At 41.7% G+C, this 25,450-nt stretch overlaps 1 protein-coding gene across 2 annotated transcripts in view; it reads right to left on the reverse strand.

The window, feature by feature from the left end:
• ppp2r3b (protein phosphatase 2, regulatory subunit B'', beta) overlaps window positions 1-25,450 on the reverse strand; it is a 111,794-nt gene that overhangs the window by 66,318 nt on the left and 20,026 nt on the right. The gene's annotated exons all lie outside the window — the stretch shown is intronic.

Raw genomic sequence — 25,450 nt, forward strand, 5'->3', positions numbered from 1 at the left:
TCCAATTCGAATCAGCTTCTAGCTGCTTTACTTCAGTTTAATTAGCTAACCTAATAAGTTCTTCAGTCATTTAAACAAACAGATGAATACATTCAGTATCACAATATTTTCTAAATAAAGACACTAAATACCGCAACTGATTCAATAAATTGGTGTTTGTGCATTTGGCATCCTGCACTAACAGCTGCAGATACAACACTTGACTGATATCAGGTGTTGCATAACAGCTTTCTTCTTCTTTAACAGTTATTTGGGATTAAACAATCTTGCTCCCAATTCCAATTCTGTGGGTTCTGAGGTAACTGCAGATTCTACCTGATATTCAGAAATAAACGCAGGTGGATTTTGATGCAGTAGGGCGTTCCAGATATTTCCTGTATCCCAAGTTTGCACAATGCCTCACACATACCTGTCACATTGATTCTGGATTTTGTCACCATCACAGATATTCTTCCATTTTAATTAAATACAATCCTAAGTTCCCTGTGAAGCATTTGGGATAATATAGAAAAGAAGTCAAGCAAAAAAAGCCAAGCATAAAATGTCAGAAGGAGTGCACTAGTTCATGAACTACCAACCTGCCTGCCCAGTCAAGCACTTCCTGCTCTCTCTCTGCTAGGTTCTCTGGTTCTTATCAGCCTTCCTAATATGTCAAAACTAGTCAGCTCCTACCAAGTTAGATCTTTCAATAGATTTCCCTTAGTGTGCTGGTGTATGTAAAATAGGAATGTATTTGGAGCAGGATCAATGTAAAAAGATGCAAAATGAAGAAGGTTGCCAAGATTACTGGAATAAGCAAGGCAGATGAAGCTGGTTGAAAGGTGTTGCAACAACAAAATTCAAGGGTCTCCAAATGCAAGGAATTGATTGTGAACTTCAGGAGACAATGGTCAGTGCAGATCATAAATAACATCTCCTCCTTGCTTACAAGGATGTGTGCTCAGCCTATTGCTCTACTCTCTCTATACTCATGACTCACAGCTCAAATGCTATCTATGAATTTGCTGATGATACAGCTATTATTGGCAGAATCTCATGGTGACAAGATGGTGTACAGGAGTGAGGCAATTCAGCTGGTTGCGTGATATTGCAAGGAATGGCTTGTGAAATTTAGAAAGGTGCAGTTGAGAGAACACACAATAGTCCTCACTGAGGGGATCAACAGTGGAAAGGGTGAGCAACTTCAAGTGCCTGAGCCTCAACATCTCAGAGGATCTATCCTGGGCCCAACACTGAGGCAAACACGAAGAAGGCATGCTAGCCGCTACACTTCATTAGGAGTTTGAGGAGATTCAGTACATCACCAAAGACCAAACTTCAACAAGTGTACAGTGGGTAGCATTCTGACTATGTGCATCACCACCTGGTGTGGAGGCTCCAATGCACAGGATTGAAAGAGGCTGCAGAGGGTTGTAGACTCAACCAACTCCATCACGGGCACAACTCTCACCCACCATTGAGGGAGTTCTTCAAAATGCGGCGCCTCAAGAATGCGGCATCCATCATTACAGTTAGACATTCACCCGCTCAGGACATGTCCTCGTCCATCAGGGAGGATGTACATGGATTGGAAATCCCACACTCAACATTTTAGGAACAGCTCTTCCTCTCTGCCATCAGATTACAAATAGTCCACGAACACTGTCTCGTTATTTCTCTTTTGCACTATTTATTGTAACTTAGTGATTTTTGTCTTGCATAGTACTATTGCCACAAAACAACGAATTTCACAACATGTCAGTGATGACAATCCTGATTCTGAAATGGGAAGTGCGCCAAAGAAAGGTAGTTAGAACTTAACACAGGTAAGTGTGAAGTTAAACTTGGGCAAGACTTAAACAGTAAATGGCATGGTCCTAGAGAGTATAGAACAGAGTGCATGTATATAGTTCTCTGAAAGTGCTGAAACAGGTAGACATGGTGCTGAAAACAGTGCTTGGTACACTTGCCTTCATCAGTCAGGCCATTGAGCACAAGAGTTGGGATGACATATCGCAACTGTATAAATCACTAGTGCAACCACACTTGGCTACAAGAAAAATGTCCAAGCTGAAAAGGGTGCAGAAAAGATTCACAAGGATATTACTAGGTTTAGAAGGAGAGACTGGATAGACTACTTGTTATACTGGTATGCATAACTTTGGATATGTCACATTCAGATAACTTGTTCCCTTGATAATTAAACTTCCTTTTGAAGGAAGGACCTTCTACTCTCACCTGGCAGGTCAGTCAATGCTAGTAAAATGTGAATAGCTTCCACAAATTTTATACCAGGCTGTGATGAAATTCACATCTGGTTACCAAATTACCAAAACCACAATAGTCAAACAGCTCTTTACATGAAACAATTTGTTCTCCATTTTTGAATAATTCTCCTGTATACATAACAGTTGCTGCTTCTTTTACTCTTAATATTAGCATTAAGCTCTACAGCACAAAGCAAAAAAAGCTTTTTAAACACACAAAAGTACATGTTCGGCACAACATTGTGGACCGAAGGGCCTGCATTGTGCTGTAGGGTTCCTATGTTTCCAAAATTACTGGGCAAAACTGAAAGTATAAACAGTTACAAGGAGACAAAGCAATTTTTAAACGTGATCTGTAAATGAATGGATTACATGTTGTTAATGGAGTAAAAAAATAATTACAGCGAGAAGTTCTGACTAAACTTTGTTAATGGCTCAAGCTAGAGTTACGCACATACACCAGCTGTTGTGGGCTGGATCTGTGAGATGCAATTTGTATTTTTAACTGATCCTTTCCGAAAGCTCTCATATCCTGGTATTTTACCATTTTCTAAATTAGAACATTACAGTATGCAAGATCAGAAGAGAATTAGCAACAGAAACTGCAAACTCTGACCAAGTATTATGGGGCTCTGGAAATGAATGCCTTTCAGAATACATACCATGCAGAAATAAAAAATCTGAAAACTACAGATGTTGGAAGCATGAAATAGGAACAAAATGCTATAAATTTATAGCAGATCAGGCAGCAATGATGGAAAGAAAAACTGAGATGAAGACAACAAGGAAATAAGAGCCAATTTGGCTCCTCAAACCTGCTTCACGATAGCCCTCAAGTTACTGATCTTGCATTCCATTTAAAATTCCACTAATGAATGAATCTCTGGAAGAAGTTTAAATGAAGGTTCAAAATGTTAACAAAACTTTCTTTCCACAGATGCTGCTTGACTCTCTGCACACCTGTAAGCATTTCCCTTTTTGTATTGACCACGAAAGGTCGCGACCAGTTAATGGCTGTTAATCCTAGTATAACCTGGAAGTCAGTACAGCACAGAATCAGGCTTTCCAGCCAACCAATCCATGTCAGCCATTAAGTATCAATCTATGTATAATAATCCCATTTCCAAACACTAGGTCCATAGCCTCTGCCCTCAGATTCCCTATAAATCTTAGCCTTAAACATCTGCTCTTTAATTTAGCTATGTCTGTTTTAGAAACTTTTGGTACTATCTATCCTACATGTCCCTCAATTATTATTTTTTTTTTAAAAACAGCTCTCTGGTATCTCTTCAGCCTCCTCCACTCCAATACATACAAACCAAGCCTACCTGGCCGCTCCACAGAAAAGGGATCACTACACAAGTGGCAAAATTTTGGGACATCTCCTGTACACCCTATCCACTGCAATCATGCATTTCCTATGGCAACCAGATATGTACACAATTCCCCAAACACAGGCTAACAAGTCTTTTATAAAGTTGAAACATCACCTCTTTGTTCTTACATTTTATTACCCTGGCTAAAGACAAGCTTCCTATAGCCCTCCTCTAACACATTATCTCTGCTGCCACTTTGAAGGATCTTTGAACTTATAGAGCCCAACATCCTACTGTTTACTACATACATTCTACTTTTCTTCATGGTACATGGACTCACACTCATCAGGATTAAATTCCTATCTGACGCGGTTATGCCTATTTCACCAACCAATCATCAGTTGGTAATCATTAACCTGTAGCCTACGACTATCCTCTTCATCATCAACATTACAAAATTTTGTCAACTGCAAAGTTATGAATTTTAATCCTTACATTTATATCCAAATCATTAATGTAAAATCATCAAGCAGCTCAGCACTAATACTACGGTACATCATAGTCATGGGCACCCAATCAGAAAATCCCTCTAGGCTAATTTTAGACATAATATTCTAACTTGCCTTGGATCCCATGGGTTCTAATCTGTTAGACTTGTCTTCCACCAAGGCTTCTCTGAAGTCCTTGTAGATTATATCAACAGCACTTCCCTCAATGCATTTTGTCCAGAACGAGGGGTCACAGTTTGAGGATAAAGGGGAAGCCTTTTAGGACCGAGATTAGGAAAAACTTCTTCACACAGAGAGTGGCGAATCTGTGGAATTCTCTGCCACAGGAAATGGTTGAGGCCAGTTCATTGGCTATATTTAAGAGGGAGTTAGATACGGCCCTTGTGGCTAAAGGGATCAGAGGGTATGGAGGGAAGGCTGGTACAAGGTTCTGAGTTGGATGATCAGCCATGATCATACTGAATGGCGGTGCAGCTCGAAGGGCCGAATGGCCTACTCCTGCACCTATTTTCTATGTCTTCTCTTCAAATAAACTCAAATAAGTCAGACAGGATTTGTCCCCAAGAAAATTCTCCTGACCGTCTTTGATTTATCTCTGGAGAAGGGTGGTGTAGGGGGTAGACTATTGGAATAGATGCTGGGATCCTTGATTTGATACATATTAAATAATTGGATGTGAACGTAGGAGGAATGATCAGCATGTTTGAATTTGCCAAACATTACCAATGTGGATAGCGAGGAAGACAGTCTAAGGCATAGATGAGATGGAAAGTTGACACAGTGTTACCAGATGGAATTTAATCCCAAGCTCAAGGTGATGCATTTTGAGAAGTCATATAGGGGTAGTACATAAAGAGCAAATTGCAAGAATATTAAATCAGAGGGACCTTGAGCTTGAAGTCCACAGTTCCCTTAAAGTGGCCACACTGGTAGATATGGGTACGTAATAGTAAGGAATATGATATGCTTGGCTTCATGGGTCAGGGCATAAAATAAATATAAATGGATATTATACTCAACTTCACAAAATACTAATCAAACTGCACTTGAAATATTTTGTACAGTTCTGGTTGCTACATTATATAAAGGATGCAGCTGCACTGGACAGCGTGCAGAGAAGATTCACAAGGATGTTGCCTGGATTGGAGGAATTTGGATAGGCTGGGCTGGCTTTTCCAGGAGTGAAGAGGGCAAAAGAGTTGCCTGACAGAGATACTTAAAGTAATAAGAGGCATCACAAACAGAAGGACACAAGTTTAAAACTTCTTCCTTTCACCTTAAAAGGGGACTCCAGGGGAATTCTTTTCTATGGTTGATATCTGGAACTCACTGATGGAGATTCAGATTCATTTATTTATCATATGTACATCAAAATATACGGTGAAGTGCATCATTTGCATTAACAACCAACACAGGTTAGGGATGGGCTGGGGGTAGCCCTATAAGAGGGGATCTTATACAGCGGTCTCCAACCGATACCGGGCCGCAAAGCATGTGCTACCGGGCCGCGAGGAAACGATATGATTTGGCAATAGGAGTCAACTGCACCTTTCCTCAATTCCTGTCACGCACTGTTGAGCCATTACCCGCGCGAGGTCATTACCCGCGCGTCATGTCAGCGCGGGAAGAAGATCAGCTCCTCGAACTTTCAAATGATGGCGGGATGAAAAGCATGTTTGACATAACATCTCTGCCAGCATTCTGGATCAAAGTCAAGGCGAAATATCCTGAGATAGCCACGAAAGCACTGAAAACGTTGCTTCCATTTCCAACATATCTCTGCAATGAATGCAACAAAAACTAAATTGCGGAATAGACTGGACATAAAGAACCCCCTTCAAGTATCGCTGTCTCCCTTCACCCCGCGATAGGACTGCCTTGTTGCAGGGAAACAAGCAAAGGGCTCCCACTGATTCAGCGATATTGGTGCATTGCAATGATTTTATATGTTCAAACGGGGAAAATATGTGCTGTGTGTTTAATATCCAAACGTTACTTAAAATGTTATGATGCTATTGACTTACTTACATAACCATATAACAATTACAGCACGGAAACAGGCCATATCGGCCCTTCTAGTCTGTGCCGAACGCTACTCTCACCTAGTCCCACCGACCTGCACTCAGTCCATAACCCTCTGTTCCTTTCCTGTCCATATACCTATCCAATTTTTCTTTAAATGATAATATCGAACCTGCCTCTACCACTTCTACTGGAAGTTCGTTCAACACTTACTTCAAGCTCCCCTGATAACTGACTTATCACTATATTCATGCCAGGAAAATATGTGCTGTGTGTTTAATATTAAATTCGTTAGATAAACCCTTTTAGAAACGAAATTGAGTGTATTAGCCACTTATCACCGACATTCTGGTAGTGATTAATACCCCCCATCGAACAGAATCGCCAAAAAAGATTTGCAGAAAAAAAGTCGCCAGGTCACGATGCGCATGCGCACTGGTGCCCGCGCAAGGCTTCACGGTCATTGTAGTCTTTCTCTGGGTAAACACAACGTATTTGACTGCTACTCTTGTCCGTTGGCAACCCTTCCCCCCACCCCCGGGTTGGCCAGTCAGCAAGAATATTGTCAATATTAAACCGGTCCGCAGTGCAAAAAAGGTTGGGGACCCCTGTTATAGAAACATACAAAATTTTGAAAGGTACAGATAAAATAGAAGTAGGAAAGTTGTTTCCATTGGTAGGTGGGACTAGAACTAGGGGACATTGCCTCAAGATTCAGGGGAGAAGATTTAGGATAGAGATGAGGAGAAACTGTTCTTCCCAGAGAGTGGTGAATCTGTGGAATTCTCTGCCTAGGGAAGCAGTTGAGTCTTCTTCACTAAATATATTTAAAATACAGTTAGATAGATTTTTTTTATATAGTAGGGGAATTAAGGGTTATGGGGAAAAGGCAGGAAGATGGAGCTGAGTTCACAGACAGATCAGCCATGATCTTATTGAATGGCGGGGCAGGCTCGATGGGCCGGATGGCCTACCCCTGCTCCTATTTCTTATGTTCTATGTTGGTACCGGAACATGTAACCACACATTCCGGTACCAACATAGAATGCCAGCAGTGCTCAGCAGAATATTCTGGACATTCCTTCCCAAGAGGTCTTGTACTTAACATTATTAATGCAATAATACAAGGAGGGAATAATTACTACAATGCCCATACAAGATGGCCTGCAGTGGAGACCACTCTATTTGTATTCTAGGAATTGCTTTTCCACAGTTAATTGTTAGCTTGTTTTGTATACAATTTGATTTCCAGTGGTTACAGTGTACTTTTAATGCAAGCTTCTCTTACTTCTTGTTCAATAACATTCCTAATAATAGTTCAGAGTAACTTCAAAGTTCAAAGCAAATTTATTATCAAAATACATGTCACCACATACTACCCCAAGATCCATTTTCTTGGACATTCATTATAGAACAAAGAAATACAATAGGATTAATGAACAGCTACACACAGACCGACAAACTGCTAATGTGAAAAATGCAAACTGTTCAAATACAAAACTAATAATAAATAAAACTATTGATAACTATTGATGAACTGAGAGCTTGGATACATACATGGAATTATGATGTAGTGGCCATTACAGAGACTTGGCTGGCACCGGGGCAGGAATGGATTCTCAATATTCCTGGATTTCAGTGCTTTAAAAGGGATAGAGAAGATGGAAAAAGGGGAGGAGGGGTGGCATTACTGGTCAGGGATACTACTACGGTTACAGAAAGGGTGGGTAATGTAGCAGGATCCTCTTTTGAGTCAGTATGAGTGGAAGTCAGGAACAGGAAGGGAGCAGTTACTCTACTGGGGGTATTCTGTGTCTAGTTCTGGTTGCCTCACTATAGGAAGGATGTGGAAGCATTGGAAAGGGTACAGAGGAGATTAACCAGGATGCTGCCTGGTTTAGAGAGTATGCATTATGATCAGAGACTAAGGGAGCTAGGACTTTACTCTTTGGAGAGGAGGAGGATGAGAGGAGACATGATAGAGGTATACAAGATAATAAGAAGAATAGATAGAGTGGATAGCCAGTGCCTCTTCCCCAGGGCACCACTGCTCAATACAAGAGGACATGGCTTTAAGGTAAGGGATGGGAAGTTCAAGGGGGATATTAGAGGAAGGGTTTTCACTCAGAGAGTGGTTCGTGCGTGGAATGCACTGCCTGAGTCAGTGGTGGAGGCAGATACACTAGTGAAGTTTAAGAGACTACTGGACAGGTATATGGAGGAATTTAAAGTGGGGGCTTATATAGGAGGCAGGGTTTGAGGGTCGGCACAACATTGTGGACCGAAGGGTCTGTACTGTGCTGTACTATTCTATGTTCTAAAATGAGGCATAGAGTCCTTGAAAGTGAATTGTCAGGCTGTAGAATTAATTCGGTGTTGAAATAAGTGAAATTATTACGCTGGTTCAGGAGCCTGATGGTTGAGGGGTAATAATCATCCCTGAAGCTGGTGGCATGAGACCTGTACCAGCAGCAAGAAGAGAGCATGGCCTGGATGGTGGGGATCCTTGAGGATACAACCAGTCAGGATATGCTCCACTGTGCATCTACAGAAGTTTGTTGAAGTTTTATATGACATGCCAAATCAAACTTAAGTAGAGATGCTGTTATGCCTTCTTTGTAATGGCACTTACATGCTGGACCCAAGAGAGCCTCTTAAATGATAAAAGAGGAATTTAGTTACTGTCCTTTCCCAACTCTTATTGCCCAATGAGTACTGGCTCATGAACCTTCGGTTTCCTCTTTTCATTGTCAATCATCTCTTTGGTTCTGCTGACACTGAGTGAAAGGTCATTGTTGTGACACTATTCAACCACACTGTCAATTGAACCTCATATTTGCTGATTCGTCACCATCTTTGATTCGGCCAACAATGGTGTCATCAACAAACTTAAATATGGCATTGGATCAGTACTTAAACTCAGTCAGAAGGGAGTAGAGCGGGGACTAAGCACACAGCTTTGTGGTGCATCCATGCTGAAGGTGATTGTGGAGATGTTATTGCCGATCTGAACTAACCGAGTTCTGCAAGTGAGGAAATAAAAGGAGGTGTTGAGGTCTAGCTCTTATTACCACTGGCAGAGGTTGTCGATATGCAGACAATTCACACTAATGTCTTCTGTCCTGTGGCTTTTTTTTGCTCTATCTAGATTCCACCTTATAGAAGACAATATCCTTCTTTAATATTGCATTAAGTTTTGTCTAACTGCCCAAAATTCTTTAAGACTAACATTTATATTTCTTGAACATCTACACAGTCACTTCCCATCCTTGGGTCCACCACTATCAAAGTTGCTGCAATTTCAATTACATCTCATCTGTTCATTTCTATTTGTAAGATTACTTCATCTATTTTCTGGTAGATGCTCTGCACAGTTAAGATAATGCCTTTAAACTAGTTACAACACTCATTTCCCTTCATTCACATTTTCTGCTATGGCCCTGTTTGTTTATTGCCCTCAATTTCTGAACTCTACTTTTTCCTCCTCTGCTTATTTATTTTGTTTCTATCCTAGCTCCCGTCTGCTTTGCATTGGTTCCCGTCACGTCTGGAAAATATAGGAAACTAACAGCTGAAATATATAAATAAAGAATAGCAAGGATACTTCACAACTGTTTCTACCAGATGAATGAACTGTTGTTTCTACCTTGTAATCATATAGCAGATGCCAAATCTTTTCAACATGTTGGGAGATTTTTTGTTCTCTCCAACAATATTGCAAATACGAGCTAATCAAAAGGAATTTATAATATGCCCCTTAATTTTAAACCATCTTCCATGTTTTTTTTTGTTTTAATGTTAGTAGGAAGACAAGGGTTGACTGCTAAGAGCATTAGGGGGCTTTATATCGCGAGAAAGAGCCAGAAACATTAACCACTATTCCATGAGTATATGCCAACAATTCTGTTCTCAAGTCATGCAATTTATAGTGTCAAACAGCTGTGCATTCATTTGGCTTCCCTTTACTTCTATAAATAGTATAATGCATGCAGGCTTGTATTGAAAAAGGCACAAGTCTGCTCTGAATAAATGAAGCATTAAGACCTCTACTGAAATGACATCAAAATATAGCAATATATAGCAATTCACAAGCTGTCAAATGCAAGATGATCTGGGAAAAATACAAGTGAAGCCAATGAAGATGCCAAGACAAGTCCCAATCAAATCAACAATGAATTTTGGATAAACAGTATTCTGAGTTCAAGCCGAGAATAGACAAACACCAAAAGTACAATACAAAATGCAAAAAAATAACTTGAGAATTATAAATGCAAACACGAGGAAATCTGCAGATGCTGGAAATTCAAGCAACACAACAAAATGCTGGTGGAACGCAGCAGGCCAGAACCCTAGGGTCTCAGCCTGAAACGTCGACTGTGCTTCTTCCTATGGATGCTGTCTGGCCTGCTGCGTTCCACCAGCCTTTTGTGTGTGTTGAGAATTATAAATCTACTCACCAACATAAGCTACATTTCATGTGGGAAGTTGGAGGAAACACCTTAATAGAAAGCTTCAACAGAAAAGAAAAAACATTTCCCAAAAGCTAGAGGGTTATATCTAACAACCCCCAGATATTTTCAATGACAAAACAGATTTCAACATTTCCGTAAATGACAATGCATTGTACTTTCTGATTGCAAACAATAAAACTTAAACACAGTTAAACCTTTTATCTGATAAAGGCAGCATTTGTTCTTAGCCAGAACACAGAGCTACCAACTCTTTCCCTGGTAATGCTCCCCAACTCTTCCTCTGCTACATTGGTGCTGCTTCAAGCACCCATCTGAGCTCAACAATTTCATCAACTTTGCTTCCAACTTCCATCCTGCTCTTAAATACACGGTCCATTTCTGACACCTCTCTCCCCTTTCTGGATCTGTTTCCATCTCTGGAAACAAACCATATTGACATCTTCTATAAACCTACCAATTACCATGGCAATTGTCACTATACCTCTTCCCACCCTGTCTCTTGTAAAAATACTATTCCTTTTTCTCAGTTCCATCATCTTCACCTCATCTGATCCTAGGATGAGGCTTTCTGATGTCCTTCAAAGAACGGAGCTTCCCTTACTCTACCACTGATGCTGCCCTCAACCAGATCTCTGCCATTTCCCAGACATCCGCGCCCACTACATCTTCCTGCTACCTTAGCAGAGACAGAGTTGCTTGCCCTCACCTACCAACCCACGAGCCTCAGCATCCAACACATCATTCTTCGCAGCTTCCACAATCTTCAACAGGACTCTACCATCAAATACAACTTTACCTCCCTTCTCCCTTCCACCCCCCACCCCCAACTTTCTGGAGGGATCACTCCCTGACTCCCTTGTCCATTGTTTCTCCCTACTAATCTCCCTCCTGGCACACATCCTTGCAAGTACAGAAATGCTACACCTGCTCATTCACCTCCTCCCTTACCTCCATTCAGGGCCCCAGACAGTCCTTTGAGGTGAGGCAACACTTAACCTGTGCATCCGTTGGGGTTGACTATTGTATCCGGTACTCCCAAAATGCCCTCCTCTATGTTAGTGAGACCTGACGTAAATTGGGGGACCACTGTCAAGCACCTCTGCTCCATATGCCAAAAGCAGAATTTCCTGGTGGTCAACCATTTTAGTTACTATCCCATTCCGACATGTCGGTCTATGGCCTCCTCTTTTACCACAATGAGGCCACTCTCAGGGTGGAGGAGCAACATCTCATATTCCTTCGAGGTTCAAAAGTTCAAAGTACATTATCAAATTATGTATACTATACACAACCTTGATATTTGTCTCCTTACAGGCAGCCACAAAACAAAGAAACCCAATAGAACCCATTAAAAAAAGACCAGACACCCAATGTGCAGAAAAACAAATCATGCAAACAATAAAAGTAAACAAGTAATATTCAGAATTGAAGTTCATCAAACAGAGTCGACAGCCACAAAGCCAGTCATCACTACAGCTAGTCCAGCAGCCCATTAGGTGCAGGCTACAGCTTTAGTTCAGCACAGAGAGGAACAAATTTCACAAGCAGCAAGCTGAACACCAGCCTGTCCCTCTCCTCTGGCCCCAACAACCTGAACTTTTTAATCTGGTCTGGCGCTTAAACTGGCCAAGCGGCAGGTCATTCCTCACTCATGGACCTAGGCCCTACCGTTTTGATATGCTCTTGGGCTTGGAACCCCAGCGCCTTGATTAGGCTCATACCTGACCTTTCCAATTCAGGCAGCCTCCAACCTGATGGTGTGAACATCTATTTATCCTTCCAGTAATATTTTTCTTTCCTTCCCCTTTTGATTCCTCACTCTGGACTCTTACTTCTCCTCACTGGTCTATCACTTCCCCCCAGTGCCCCTCTTTCTTCCCTTGCTGCACTGGCACTGATCCACTTTTCTATCAGATTCATTCTTCTCAAGCCCTTTACTTTTCCTTTCTTTCTTTATCTTTTTATTGATTTAAAAGGAACATAAATACAAACAAGAGAATTATCTCAAATATATATATCAATAACAATACAAACCAAAATTGAGATAGACATTATTAAAATCATACAGTGCTAAGTTAGTATAATATATAATAAAAAGGAAAACAGCAATTCTCCTCTTATCAGTTCATGAAGAGGAAAGAAAAAACTTTGAATTTTAAATGAAGGAAGAAAATCCCCACTACACAAAAAAAAAACAAAACAAAAGGGACCGGGCAGTCCATTCTGAGGATACAACCAAAAAAAAAAAAAAATTTATTTCTGATCAAATCTAAAACTTTGGAAAAAAAAAACAAATTGGAAGAGTAATAAATCAAAGTAAATGACAATATTGAATAAAAGGTCACCAGATTTGCTCAAATTTAAAGGATGTATTAAATGTCCAACTTCTTAATTTTTTTCTCTAAATTTAAACAGGACATAATAGAGGAAAACCAATAAAAGACTGTAGGTGGATTAGAATCCTTCCACTTCAATAAAATGGCTCTCCTAGCCAATAAAGTCAAAAAGGCTATCATACATCGAGTGGAAACAGGAATGTTTCCTGCTTCCGATAGGATAATCCCAAAAATTGCCGTAAGCAAATTAGATTGTAGATCCAGATCCAAGACTTTTGATAGCATTTTGAAAACATCTCTCCAAAAGTTATCTAGCTTTATACAAGACCAATAGATATGAATTAAAGTGGCCACCTCAATATTACATCTGTCACAAATAGGATTGATATTAGAAAAAATATGCGCTAGTTTATCCTTTGACATATGGGCTCGATGCACTACCTTGAACTGCATCAAGGAATGACAGGCACAGATAGATGAGTTCTTAACCAAATGAAAAATTTTACTCCATTGATTATCTGAAAATGACTCCTGAAATTCCGATTCCCAAGCATGTTTAATTTTATCATTAGATATCATTTGTGAGTTCAATAACTGTCCATAGATTATAGTTATCAACCCTTTTTGAAATGGTTTAAACTGAAAGAGAGCATCTGTCATATTAGGTGGATAAGCAGATGGGCAATTTGGCAACAAACCATGTAAAAAATTCCTAATTTGCAAATAATTAAAGGAGTGTACATTAGATAAATCATATTTATCCACTAACTGAGAAAAAGACATTAAACAGTCCCCTAAAAACAAATCTGAAAAAGTTATTATTCCCTTGGTTTTCCAAATTAAAAAGGCCTTATCCGAAATTGATGGTTTAAAAAAAATTGAGATGGATATCACAAGAATAAAATTATTTAACTCAAAAAAATATACGAAACTGAAACCAAATTCTTAATGTATGTTTAATAATAGGATTAAAATCTTGTCTGCTAATCTTAGAAAACAAAAATGGAAGAGGAGCTCCCAGTAAAGAGGACAAAGAGAATCCTTTCACCGAGCTTTCCTCCAAATCCAACCATGAAGGACATTCATGTATGTCTGAATAATGAATCCAAAAAGTAATACATTGAATATTACTTGCCCAATAATATATTCTAAAATTTGGCAAAGCCATACCACCATCCTTTTTTAATTTCTGCAATAAGAGTTTACTCAATCTAGGATTTTTATTATTCCAAATACAAGATAAGATTATAGAATCTATTCTGTCAAAGAACTTTTTAGGAACAAAAGAAGGAACTGCCTGAAATATATACATGTATAAGAATTTCGGTAAAACTTATTTTAATAGCATTAATTCGACCTATTAATGATAATGTCATTGGCGACCATTTAGAAAGCATTTATTTGGTGTAATCAATTAATGGAAAAAAAATTATATTTATAGAGATCCTTAAAATTTTTAGTAATTTTAATACCAAGATAGGTAAAATAATTTTTAGCAATACTAAAAGGTACTTGATGATTTGGATCCGAGTAATTATTAATAGGAAATAACTCACTTTTATGTAAATTTAATTTATACCCAGAAAAACTACTAAATTCAGAAAATATAGATAACACTAGACAATGGGGTGACCTGTTGGGGCACCCTTTGAGAGAAGGGTAGTGTAATCTGATGTGACCAGAATGAACATAAAATTTTCCTGAATGCTATTGGTATCGCTTTGCTTTGGAAACTGAAGTAGAAAACCTCAGTTTAGTAAAGAAGAACGACACGTTGCAAAGCAAATATAGCTGCTCCTCACTTAACGAAGGACACTTTTGATAGCCTCATTTCTGGTTTATCTGCTACCCTTGTGCCTCTCGTTGTCATTCTGGAGACGTGCAGACCTTTCATCCCCCATCTCTTCAGCTCTTCTGCTGTTTGTTGTTGGTCTCTGATCCTGGAGACGTGCATGCCTCTCCTCATCTGTCTCTTCTTGTCTCATCTTTTCTCGTCCTGACTCTTTGATCCTGGATTCGTGCGGCTTTAGTCTCATCCGATTCTTGTTCTCTCCCTCTCCCTCTCCTTGCTGCTTCCTGACAACGTCTGGCGTCATCTCTTGACCATAATGTCCCCCTTCCCTTTCCACGCGGCATAATTAGGCTGACCATTTTTTTTTACCCTAACGCTGGATAGAAGACACGAAGCATTAACACCAAAGGATGCTGATTATTCTTGATGATGTGGCTGGCGCTCTCCTAAATGGACATGATACAGTCACTGCTGTCCATTGACTGCAGCAAAGGGTTTTATGGGTGTCTCGAAGTACGTCATTACAATAAGGTTTAATTATTAAAGGGTGGCAGTTAGATCTGTCCTAATTCTGCACATGCTGATGGTGATTAGCAGAATGTGACCCCTCAAAATAGAGCTGCTCTGCCCTTTTGCTCCGGTAGGTGTCGCTGCTGGGACTGGCCGTGCGCATGCGTCGGGCTGTCGCGTCCCGATTTTCATGATGGCTGATTGGGTCTCGGGTGAAAGCCAGCCTGTTGATTTTTGGCAAATGAGCAATTTTATACGAATATATAACCCTGAACTTTGCTTGCATTCTGTAAGTGTTGCTGTAATGCACCGTTGGCGCTAATTGGAGGTCACAGACACACACAGCATGAGAGTTTTAGTAGTATATAGATAGAAGGAATAGGTTTCCTAGGATCTGAAATATAAACTAACAGGTCATCTGCATATAACGAAACATTGTGTATTTTGTCCCCTTACTTTTCTTACCCTCCTGGATTCATCTATCACCTTCTTACTAGTGTAACACCCTGGGAAATGTTTCACTGTTAACGTAATGGTCTTTCTGTCAAAGCAGTGTTTGGGTTATAGTTAGAGATAACGGCTGCTTTGGAATGTGAGCCTCCAATGAAGGCCTCCAAAGCCGAGCCAAACTCTTAGGCAAAGCCCATGGTGTGCTGAACAACGGCCAGTTATGAAACCCTGAGAATAGGTCCCATTCCCGCAAAGAACCGTTGTCATGTAACTCCCTTTCAGAGTCTTCAAAAGGACCCTGAAAGGGAAAAGTAAAGATATTAAAGATGGAAATAAAGCTGTTTCTGAAGATGCAGGCATAGCAGTCGCCGTTCGCCGTTTAGCACCATCATCACTTCACTCCGCCTCCAAAGGTTTGCTTGAGGTATTGGTAACCTCAGTGTTTGGGCCTACCTTGGAGGACCATGAAGTGAGGCTATTGAAGGTGTCAGGACGCCTGAAAGCTGAAGGGTTAAAACTTTCCCTGGACAAGTGACAATTCTACAAGATGTCTGTCAGCGATGTTGGGCACATTGTCTTATGGTATGGAGTAGCTACAGATCCGTCTAAGATAGAGGGGGTGAGCACATGGCCAAGGCCCCTGACTGTGAGCACTTTGTGCTTATTCCTTGGGTTCTGTGGGTACTAGCGGAGATTGGTGAAGGGCTACGTGGCAGTGAGTCACCCTTTACATCAGCTTCTGTGTGGTTACCCTCCCTGGGGGAAGAAAGGGAGGAGGTTAAACAGTATCTTGGCCCTTCAGAGCACGGTGGGATGCTAAATGTGAAGAGGCCTTTCAGTCGCTGAAGGAACTGCTGACACAGGTGCCTGTGCTGGTTTTTGCAGACCCCCGATTACTTTACGTACTGCATACCGATGCCAGCAGGGAGGGTTTAGGAGGTGTCCTGTATCAGGATTAGGGCACCAGGTTGAGAACTGTTGCGCTTGTCAGCAGGAGACTGTCGCCCACTTAGAAAAACAATCCCACGCACAAGTTGGAGTTTCTGGTATTAAAATAGGCTGTGGTGGATAAGTTGAGAGACTACCTCTATGGTGCCAAGTTTGAGGTAAGGACGGACAACAATCCCCTAACTTATATCCTGACCTTGGTGAAATTGGTTGCCGCAGGCCATTGATCATTGGCAGTGCTGTCTGCCTATGATTTCAGCCTGAAGTACTGGCTGGGAAGTAGGAACATTGATGCTGATGTTTTGTCTCGATGTGCACATGATGGGCTGGACGGGGACAAAGAGTGGGAGAGTGTTCCTACCCCGGGAATGAAAGCCATGCACCAGTTTTCCATCATGGTGAAGGCAAGGGCAGGATTGAGCAGTAGATCAATTGGGAGCTTCTGATGGCACCATTCCACAAGCTTACTGTAACCTGACTGCTCTGAAGACAAACAGTTGTCAGAATTGAGTCCTGGGGAAGTGGCAGCTGCTCAGCGAGATGACCTGGGCATCAGTACCATTTGGTCAGTGGTCGAAAAGTGAGACATGGCCCAAGCATGAAATATGCTGCGGTGCCTCCATTACTGAGATTGGAGTTGAGGAACCAGATCCTATACCGGGTCACGTCTCCTCCAGACCAGCTTTGGCATTCTCAGCTGGTTCTGAAGTATCGGAAAATTGCATTGAAGTCAATTCATGATGATTCTGGACACTTGGTGGTCGAAAAGACCTATGGTTTGCTCAGAGATCAGTTTTATTGGCCCCGAATGAAGCCGGAGGTCGAAGAATACAGGAAGTCTTGCATTCAATACATACGGAGGAAGGCGCAGCCTACAAGAGCCGCGACATTGTCCCACTTGCAGAGTGCGGGGCCCCTTGACCTGGTGTATATGGATTTCCTGTCAATAGAGGCAGATGCCAGCAACATGGTGAATGTGTTTGTCATCACGGATCACACCAGATACACGCAAGCTTTCCCTAGCAAGGATCAGAGGGCGTCCACGGTGGCCAAAGTGTTATGGGAGAAGTATTTCATTTATTATGGCCTCCCTAGGCGGATACATAGTGATCAGGAATGGATTTCGAGAGTCTACTCTCGAAATCCATCCCTGATCACTCTGTATCCGCCTAGGGAGGCCATAATAAATGAGTTACTGAACATGCTCAGAGTCAAGTCGTCCAGGACTACGCCTTATTACCCGTAGGGTGATCCCCAGCCCGAGAGGTTTAATCGGACCTTTCTAGGCATGCTTGGAACCTTGGAAATCAGGAAGAACAAGTGGAGTCAACATATTGGACATCTGGTCCACGGCTACAACTATACACAAAATGAAGCTACTAGGTACTCGCCATATTATCTGATGTTTTATCGACCTTTGCTTTCAGACTGGTGAGGAAGACCTGCCATCAAAGACTTATCTGAAGTACATCTCTGATATGAGAAGGGAGCTGTAAAAGGCTTATGAATTAGCTGAGGTTGCGGCTGCCAAGCAGAATCAAAGAAATAAGCAGAGGTATGATCAAAAGGTTAGTTTCTCCCAACTTGTGCTGGGAGACAGAGTCCTCATAAGGAATTTGGGTCTACCTGAGAAGTACAGGTTGGCTGATTGCTGGGCGGCTACGCCCTATGTAGTAGGGAGTCAGATGCCAAACGCACCAGTTTTCCGGGTGAAGCCAGAGGATGGGAATGGGGTCTGTCAAAATTTTCCATCGGAACCATCTTCTGCCTCTGGGACAAGAGGTGCGGTTTGATCCAGAGCCCAACCTGGAGCCTACATCTAGTAAGAGGATGCCACGGCAACGCAGGGCAACTAAAGGATCAACAGCAGGAGAAATAAGACCACCCCTGCCCCTGAATGGGATACTGACTCGGAGAATTAGCAAATGGGGGTGTGGTATAAGCTGCATTTTGCTAACTTCCCACTGATTGAGGAAGAGATTCCCAACCCTTCTCAGGCTGAATCAGGTGAAATTGGGGGAGGGGGGGTGCTATCTGTGAGACTGGGTTTCAGCGGGACCCTGAAAGGGATGAAGCGGGGCTCAGCCACGGGACAGAGGAGTTGAGTGATAACCCTGGGGAGGCCTTGCCATGTTGACCAGAAGTATTCCAAGAAGTGTCGGAACCTGAAGAAGTAGATGAGAGGGGGTAAGGAGGTCTCAAAGAATCAGGAGACCACTGGATAGCTGACCTATGTAGCACCGGGGGAACAGAGTATGGCATCTATTGCCTTGGGGAGCTATGTCACTGCCTTTTTACACCTGGGTTGGACTTTGTGCTTTGCATGAAGGGTTGGCAAATTATCTCAAGTCATGAGGACATGACTGATTTTAGTTGGGGGGGGGAAGAAAGAGTGAAACACTCTGGGAAAGGTTTCACTGCTAACGTAATGGTCTTTTTGTAGAAGTAGGGTTTGGGTTATGGTTAGAGATAATGGGTGCTTTGGAATGTCAGCCATCCAATGAAGGGAGTGTGTTTTCGTGCTGTGTGCCTGACACAGAGGTGATCTGCATCTTTTGTTCGTGGGAGGTGGAGAGAGAAGACACAGGAGGGGAGAGATCGTAGGATTGGACTTGAACTGGGGCTGGGAGTCGACAAAGCCCATGGAGATTGAAGAAGGATCAGCAAAGGGGAAACCGTGAGCACCAACTTGTGCACATTAGACTGTTTCATTAAAATGGGCCCTTTTCTGTTTGCTTTTTCTTTACTAACCCTTTAGTCAAATTAAGAATTATAAAACTAAATCGTTTAATTGTATATGGGTGTACTGTCTGTTATTTTGTGGTACTCATTTGTAACAGGGTAACAAATCACACAGCATCCACCCAAACAGGGGGTCTCAAGTGAGCTTACATCTCAATCTCACACGTTTGGCAGGATGAGAGATCGTCTTCCCTAGATTTACGCAGCCAAAAGAACCTGAGGGTCACACTAATCCTGCTTCTCCTTCCCCCGACTTTTTTATTCTGGTGTCTTCCTCCCTTTCCAGTTCTGAAGAAGGGTTTCAGCACAAAATGTCAACAGTTTATTCATTTTCATAGATGCTGCTGGACTTGCTGAGTTCCTCCAGTATTTTGTGTGTATTGCTCTGGATTTCCAGCATCTGCAGAATCTCTTGTGTTTACAACTCTTGCTGTGTGACACTTCTCCCTCTCTTCCTAATAAAAAGACAGAATTCCTAAGGTATCTTAAATTGTTGGGTGAGTGATTAGTTTTTGTTGTACTGCAGATCATGGTCTCTCCCTATAGCAGATCCTGTATCACAATCTCCATCATACTGATGAAGGAAACTTTCTTGAACACATTGCACAAACTCTGTCCCATCTAGTCCTTTTACGGTACGAGTTTCCTAGTCAATGAGAATCAGGTTTATCATCACCAGCATGTGACGTGAAATTTGTTAATTTAGCAGCAGCAGTTCCATGCTACATAATATAGAAGAGAAAAATAAAAATAATAAGTAAATCAATTACAGTATACGTGTATTGACTAGATTAAAAAACATGCAAAAAACCCAAAAATACTGTATACAGGTTGACCTTCATTAATCTGACTACCTGTAATCCGGTTCCTTCGATAATCTGGCACTGATTATGCTTAATGTGATCCTTCTGTAATTTGGCATTTTCACTAATCCGGCACTCCTCAGGTCCCAAAAAAAGTGAGGTAGTGTCCAAGGGTTCAATGTCCATTTAGGAATCGGATGGCAGAGGGGAAGAAGCTGTTCCTGAATCGCTGAGTGAGTGCCTTCAGGCTTCTGTATCTCCTACCTGATGGTAACAGTGAGAAAAGGGCATGCCCTGGGTGCTGGAGGTCCTTAATAATGGACGCTACCTTTCTGAGACATCGCTCCCGAAAGGTGTCCTGGGTACTTTGTAGGCTAGTACCCAAGATGGAGCTGACTAGATTTACACCTTCTGCAGCTTCTTTCGGTCCTGTGCAGCAGCCCCACCCTCCAGTGATGCAGCCTCAGATTGCTCTCCATGGTACATCTATAGAAGTTTTTGAGTGTATTTGTTGACATGCCAAATCTCTTCAAACTCTTAATGAAGTATAGCTGCTGTCTTGCCTTCTTTATAACTACTTCGATATACTGGGACATGGTTAGATCCTCAGAGATCTTGACACCGAGGAACTTGAAGCTGCCCACTCTCACCACTTCTGATCTCTCTATGATGATTGAAGTTCCTTTGTCTTACCCTTACTGAAGTCCACAATCAGCTCTTTTGTCTTACTGATGTTGAGTGCCAGGTTGTTGCTGTGGCACCACTCCACTAGTTGGCATATCTCACTCCTGTACGCCCTCTCGTCACCAACTGAGATTCTACCAACAATGGTTGTATCGTCAGCAAATTTATAGATGGTATTTGAGCTATGCCTAGCCACATAGTCATGCGTATATAGAGAGTAGAGCAGTGGGCTAAGCACACACCCCTGAAGTGCGCTAGTTTTGATCGCCAGCGAGGAGGATGTTATCACCAATCTAATATGTGGAAAGTTAAAATCACCAACTATAATAACCTTATGTTTCTTGAAACAGTCTGCGATGTCTTTACAAATTTGTTGCTCTAGATCACAAGGACTGTTGTGGGGTCTATAATATAGCCCACTAACATGGTCATACCTTTCTTATTTCTCAATTCCACCCATAATGCTTCACTGGTCAAATTCACCAGTCTGTCCTGAGAGCACTGCCATGACATTTTCCTTGCCTAGTAATGCCATCCCTCCTCTTTTCATCATTCCCACTTTGCCATGCCTAAAACAGAACCCCAGAATATTGAGCTACTAGCCCTGCCCCACCTGCAACCAAGTCTCACTAACAGCTACAACTTCATAATTCCAGCTATTGATCCATGCCCTGAGCTCATTCACCTTTCTTACCAATACTTCTGGCATCAAACTATATGCAACTCTGGAAACTAGTTGCACCACACACCTTTTGACTCCTGACTTTGTCTGAGGTCTTATCAACATCTGCCTCCACAACTTCTCCGCTAACTACTCTAGCACTCTAATTCCCATCCACCTGCAACTCTAATTTAACCCCCCCCCCCCATAGCATTAACAAACCTTCCTGCTGGGAGACAAGACCCCTACAGCTCAGGCGCAAATCATCCCTTCCGTATAGGTCCTATCTTCTCTGGAAGAGCCCAATGATCCAAAAATATTATGCCCTCCCTCCTACACCAACTCCTTAGCCACATGTTAAACTGTATAATCTTCTCAGTTCTGGCCTCACTAGAATGTGGCATGGATAGCAATTCCGAGATCAGAACCCTGGAGGTGCTGTCCTTTAACTTGGCATCTAACTCCCTGAACTCCCAATGCAGAACCTTGTTAGTTGCCCTGCCCATGTCATTGGCATCTACATGGACCACGACCTCTGGCTGTTTTGATCAGAGTTGTCTCGGACCCTGGCACCCGGGAGGCAACATAACATCTGGGAATCTTGTCTAGCCCACAGAACCTCCTGTCAATTCTCCTAATTAAGGAATTCCTTATTACCATAGCGTGCCTCTTCTCTCCCCTTTCCTTCCAAGTCACAGAGGCAGACTCAGTACCAGAGACCCGACCACTGACTTTCCTCTGTTGGGTCATCCCCCTCAGCAGTATCCAAAGTAATATACCTGTTGTTGATGATGATGGCCACAGGGGGTACCTGGCACTGGCTACTTAACACCTTTCCCCTTTCTGACTGTCACCCAGTTTCCTGCGTCCTGCACCTTGGGGAGTAACTACCTCTCTATATGTTCATTTGCACTTCTTCAGCCTGCCAAATAAACCAGAGTTCATCCAGTTCCAATTCCTTAATGCAGGTAGTTAGAAGCTGTAGCTGGATGCACTTCTTGCAGATGTGGTCATCAGAGATACTGAAGGTCTCCCTGTCTTCCCACATCCTGTAAGAGGAGCATTCCACTATCCAGCCTGGCAACTCCAATATCTTAGCTAAACAGATATAAAGAAGGGAAGGGCACAAAAAAAACTTCACCTAGAGCTTTTCATTTTTTTTTGCTTTCTCTGACTGAAGCCTCTCTTTGCTTAAACCTCAGAGCTAAACCTCCATTGGCAACTCTGCCCACTCAGACGATGGCCACTGCGCTTGCCCCTACCTTCCTTTAATTTGCTCTTGCTATCAATCCCCAAACGGTGATTGGTCGCTAGTCAGAGGTCAATTACTTGATAACTCTTATAATACTTGAGCATTGTTATTTTAGTTGTCATTAAAATAATTGTGACAAAATTACTTTGATATTTGTGTCAGTCTTAGCCCACATGACACATCTTCTGCAAGCATCAAGGATTTTTAATTGATGTCCATATATTGTGCCTTTATGATAAAGATCTTTAGAGTAAAGGCAAAACATGAAATTCCATACAGTTTTCTCAGGTGAAGAAAGTGGTGATTACTTATTTACAGTAAAATTTTCATTATAAGTGGAAAAGCAATTATTATTTGAGTTTCTAATACAATGAACTTTAAGCCTTTAGGGAAAAAATTAGCAAAGGTGACAGTGTACCTTGAAACCAGAGAAAGAACACTATGTACAGAATGACATTTTCAGCTGGACCACAGCTAGGATTGCAGTAAGACTGTATCCACATTAGCACCAAGTTATAATCGTTCCCCTCCCCACCCCCTCAATCTTCCTTTCCAGGTTAGCAGGAAGTAACAAAGAAACAGAAGCACCAAACCAAATAGTCTCATAATCAGCCTCAGTCCTGTAACATTATTGATCTTCAGCTGAATTGTTCTCAAAACTCTCCAAAAAGTAAACTTCAAATACTTCCTTTCTAAATGCAAATATGTCTCCAATATTTTTTATCCTATTATTCAAAACTGAAATCTGCTGGCTAATTTGCCATTCATTGTTAATCCCTAATCCCTAAATTAAACATCTTGTCAAACCCGTGCAGAGAGCAGTAATATATCAACCATATTGCTGTTTTAGGAACCATGTGAGTAAAACGATCAGGATTTCTTCGCATGAAGAACCATAATGAAACAGTATGTCTACTTTAAAGCAGACGACAATCTGATAGTGCCAATGTTCTAGTTTCTTACTTCAAGCCATCTTTACAGGAGGGTGAACACTCGCAAGGCGACATGCCCCCAAGAAGTACCTAGTAGGGCTCTGAAAACCTGTGTCAACCAACTGGAGGGGGTGTTCAAGGACATTTTTAAGCTTTCATTGCTGTAATCAGAAGTTCCCACCTGCTTCAAAAGGGCAATTATACTTAAGAGTAGGGCGAGCTGCCTTAATGACCATCATCCAGTAGCACTCACATCTACAGTGATGAAGCGCATCGAGAGAACCTGGACTCTCTGCAATTTGCCCATTGTCACAATAGTAGACACAATTTCATTGGCTCTTCATGGGGCCTTGGATCACCTGGATGATACAAATACCCATGCCAAGATGCTATTTATTGACTACAGCTCAGCACTTAACACTATCGTTCCTACAGTTATGACTGAAAAGCTCCAGAGCTTGGGCTTCTGTATCTCCCACTGCAACTGGATCCTCAACTTCCTAATTGGAAGACCACAATCTGTGCGGATCAGAAATAACATCTTCACCTCGCTGACAATTAGGGATGTGTACTGAGCCCACTGCTCTACTCTCTCTATACCCACGACTGTGTGGCTAGGTACAGCTCAAATGGCATCTATAACTTTGCTGACGATACAACCATTGTTGGCAGATTTTCAAAAAGTGATGAGCGAGCATACAGGAGCGAGATCAGCTAGTTGAGTGGTATCACAGCAACTTAGCGTCAGTAAATTGGATTTCAGAAAGGGCAAGACGAGGGAACACACACCAGTCCTCAGAGAGATCAGAAGTGGAAGAGTGAGCAATTTTAAGTTCCTGGGTGTCAATATCTCTGTGGATCTAATCTGGAACCAACATATCAATGAAGCTACAAAGGCACAACAGCAACTATATTTCATTAGCAGTTTGGAGAGATTTGGTACATCACCAAAAACACTAGCAAATTTCTACAGATGTACTTTGGAGAGCATCCTAACTGGCTGCATCACCATCTATTATGGGGGGGGGGGGAGTGCAGTTACTGCACAGGATTGAGGTAAGCTGCAAAGAGTTGTAAACTTAACGCCATCTTGGGCACAAGGCTCCGTCATTTTTTCCCCCTATTATTATGTATTACATTGCTGCAAAGTCAACAAAATTTCATGACATATGCTGGCGATATTAAGCCCTATTTTGAGGTTTTCAAATTTAAATTCCACAGCTAGAATGGAAAGATTCAAAACAGTTTCAATAATCTTGAACTGTTTATAGTCTAGTAATTGAATTACTGAGTGTGAAGAGTAGGCTATTTTCCTGTTAAGCTCTCTCCAGTATTCAGAAAGATTATTGCTGATCCATATTTTAACTGAATCTGCCTGCCTTGACTCAACATTTAGCATCTTGTATTGGCAAAACGCTCAATTTGTTAGAAGATTAAGCCATCTTCTGCATTTTGTTTAAGAGTTCTACATTTCCAACACACTTAAGAAGCACTTCCTGGAAAACAGACTATCTGCTTCTGAAAAGGAGATATCAGCTGCTATCAGAAACTTAACATTAGTAGGCACTTGATTAACAGCCAGTAATTATAGGAGACTTCCTCTCCAATTAAAGTATCGTTGACAATTTGATTACAAGCCATTTTAGTTCATTAGCTACCAAATAAAAGGAGGTAGACTTTCATCATCATCTGGATGCATACTTGGACAAATCTAAAGTGGACACTAACAAGATCTTGCCAAAAATACAAGTGTAACTGATTACACAATTAATATA

Source organism: Mobula hypostoma, chromosome 7 (genome assembly GCF_963921235.1).
Source record: "Mobula hypostoma chromosome 7, sMobHyp1.1, whole genome shotgun sequence".
Taxonomy (NCBI): domain Eukaryota; kingdom Metazoa; phylum Chordata; class Chondrichthyes; order Myliobatiformes; family Myliobatidae; genus Mobula; species Mobula hypostoma.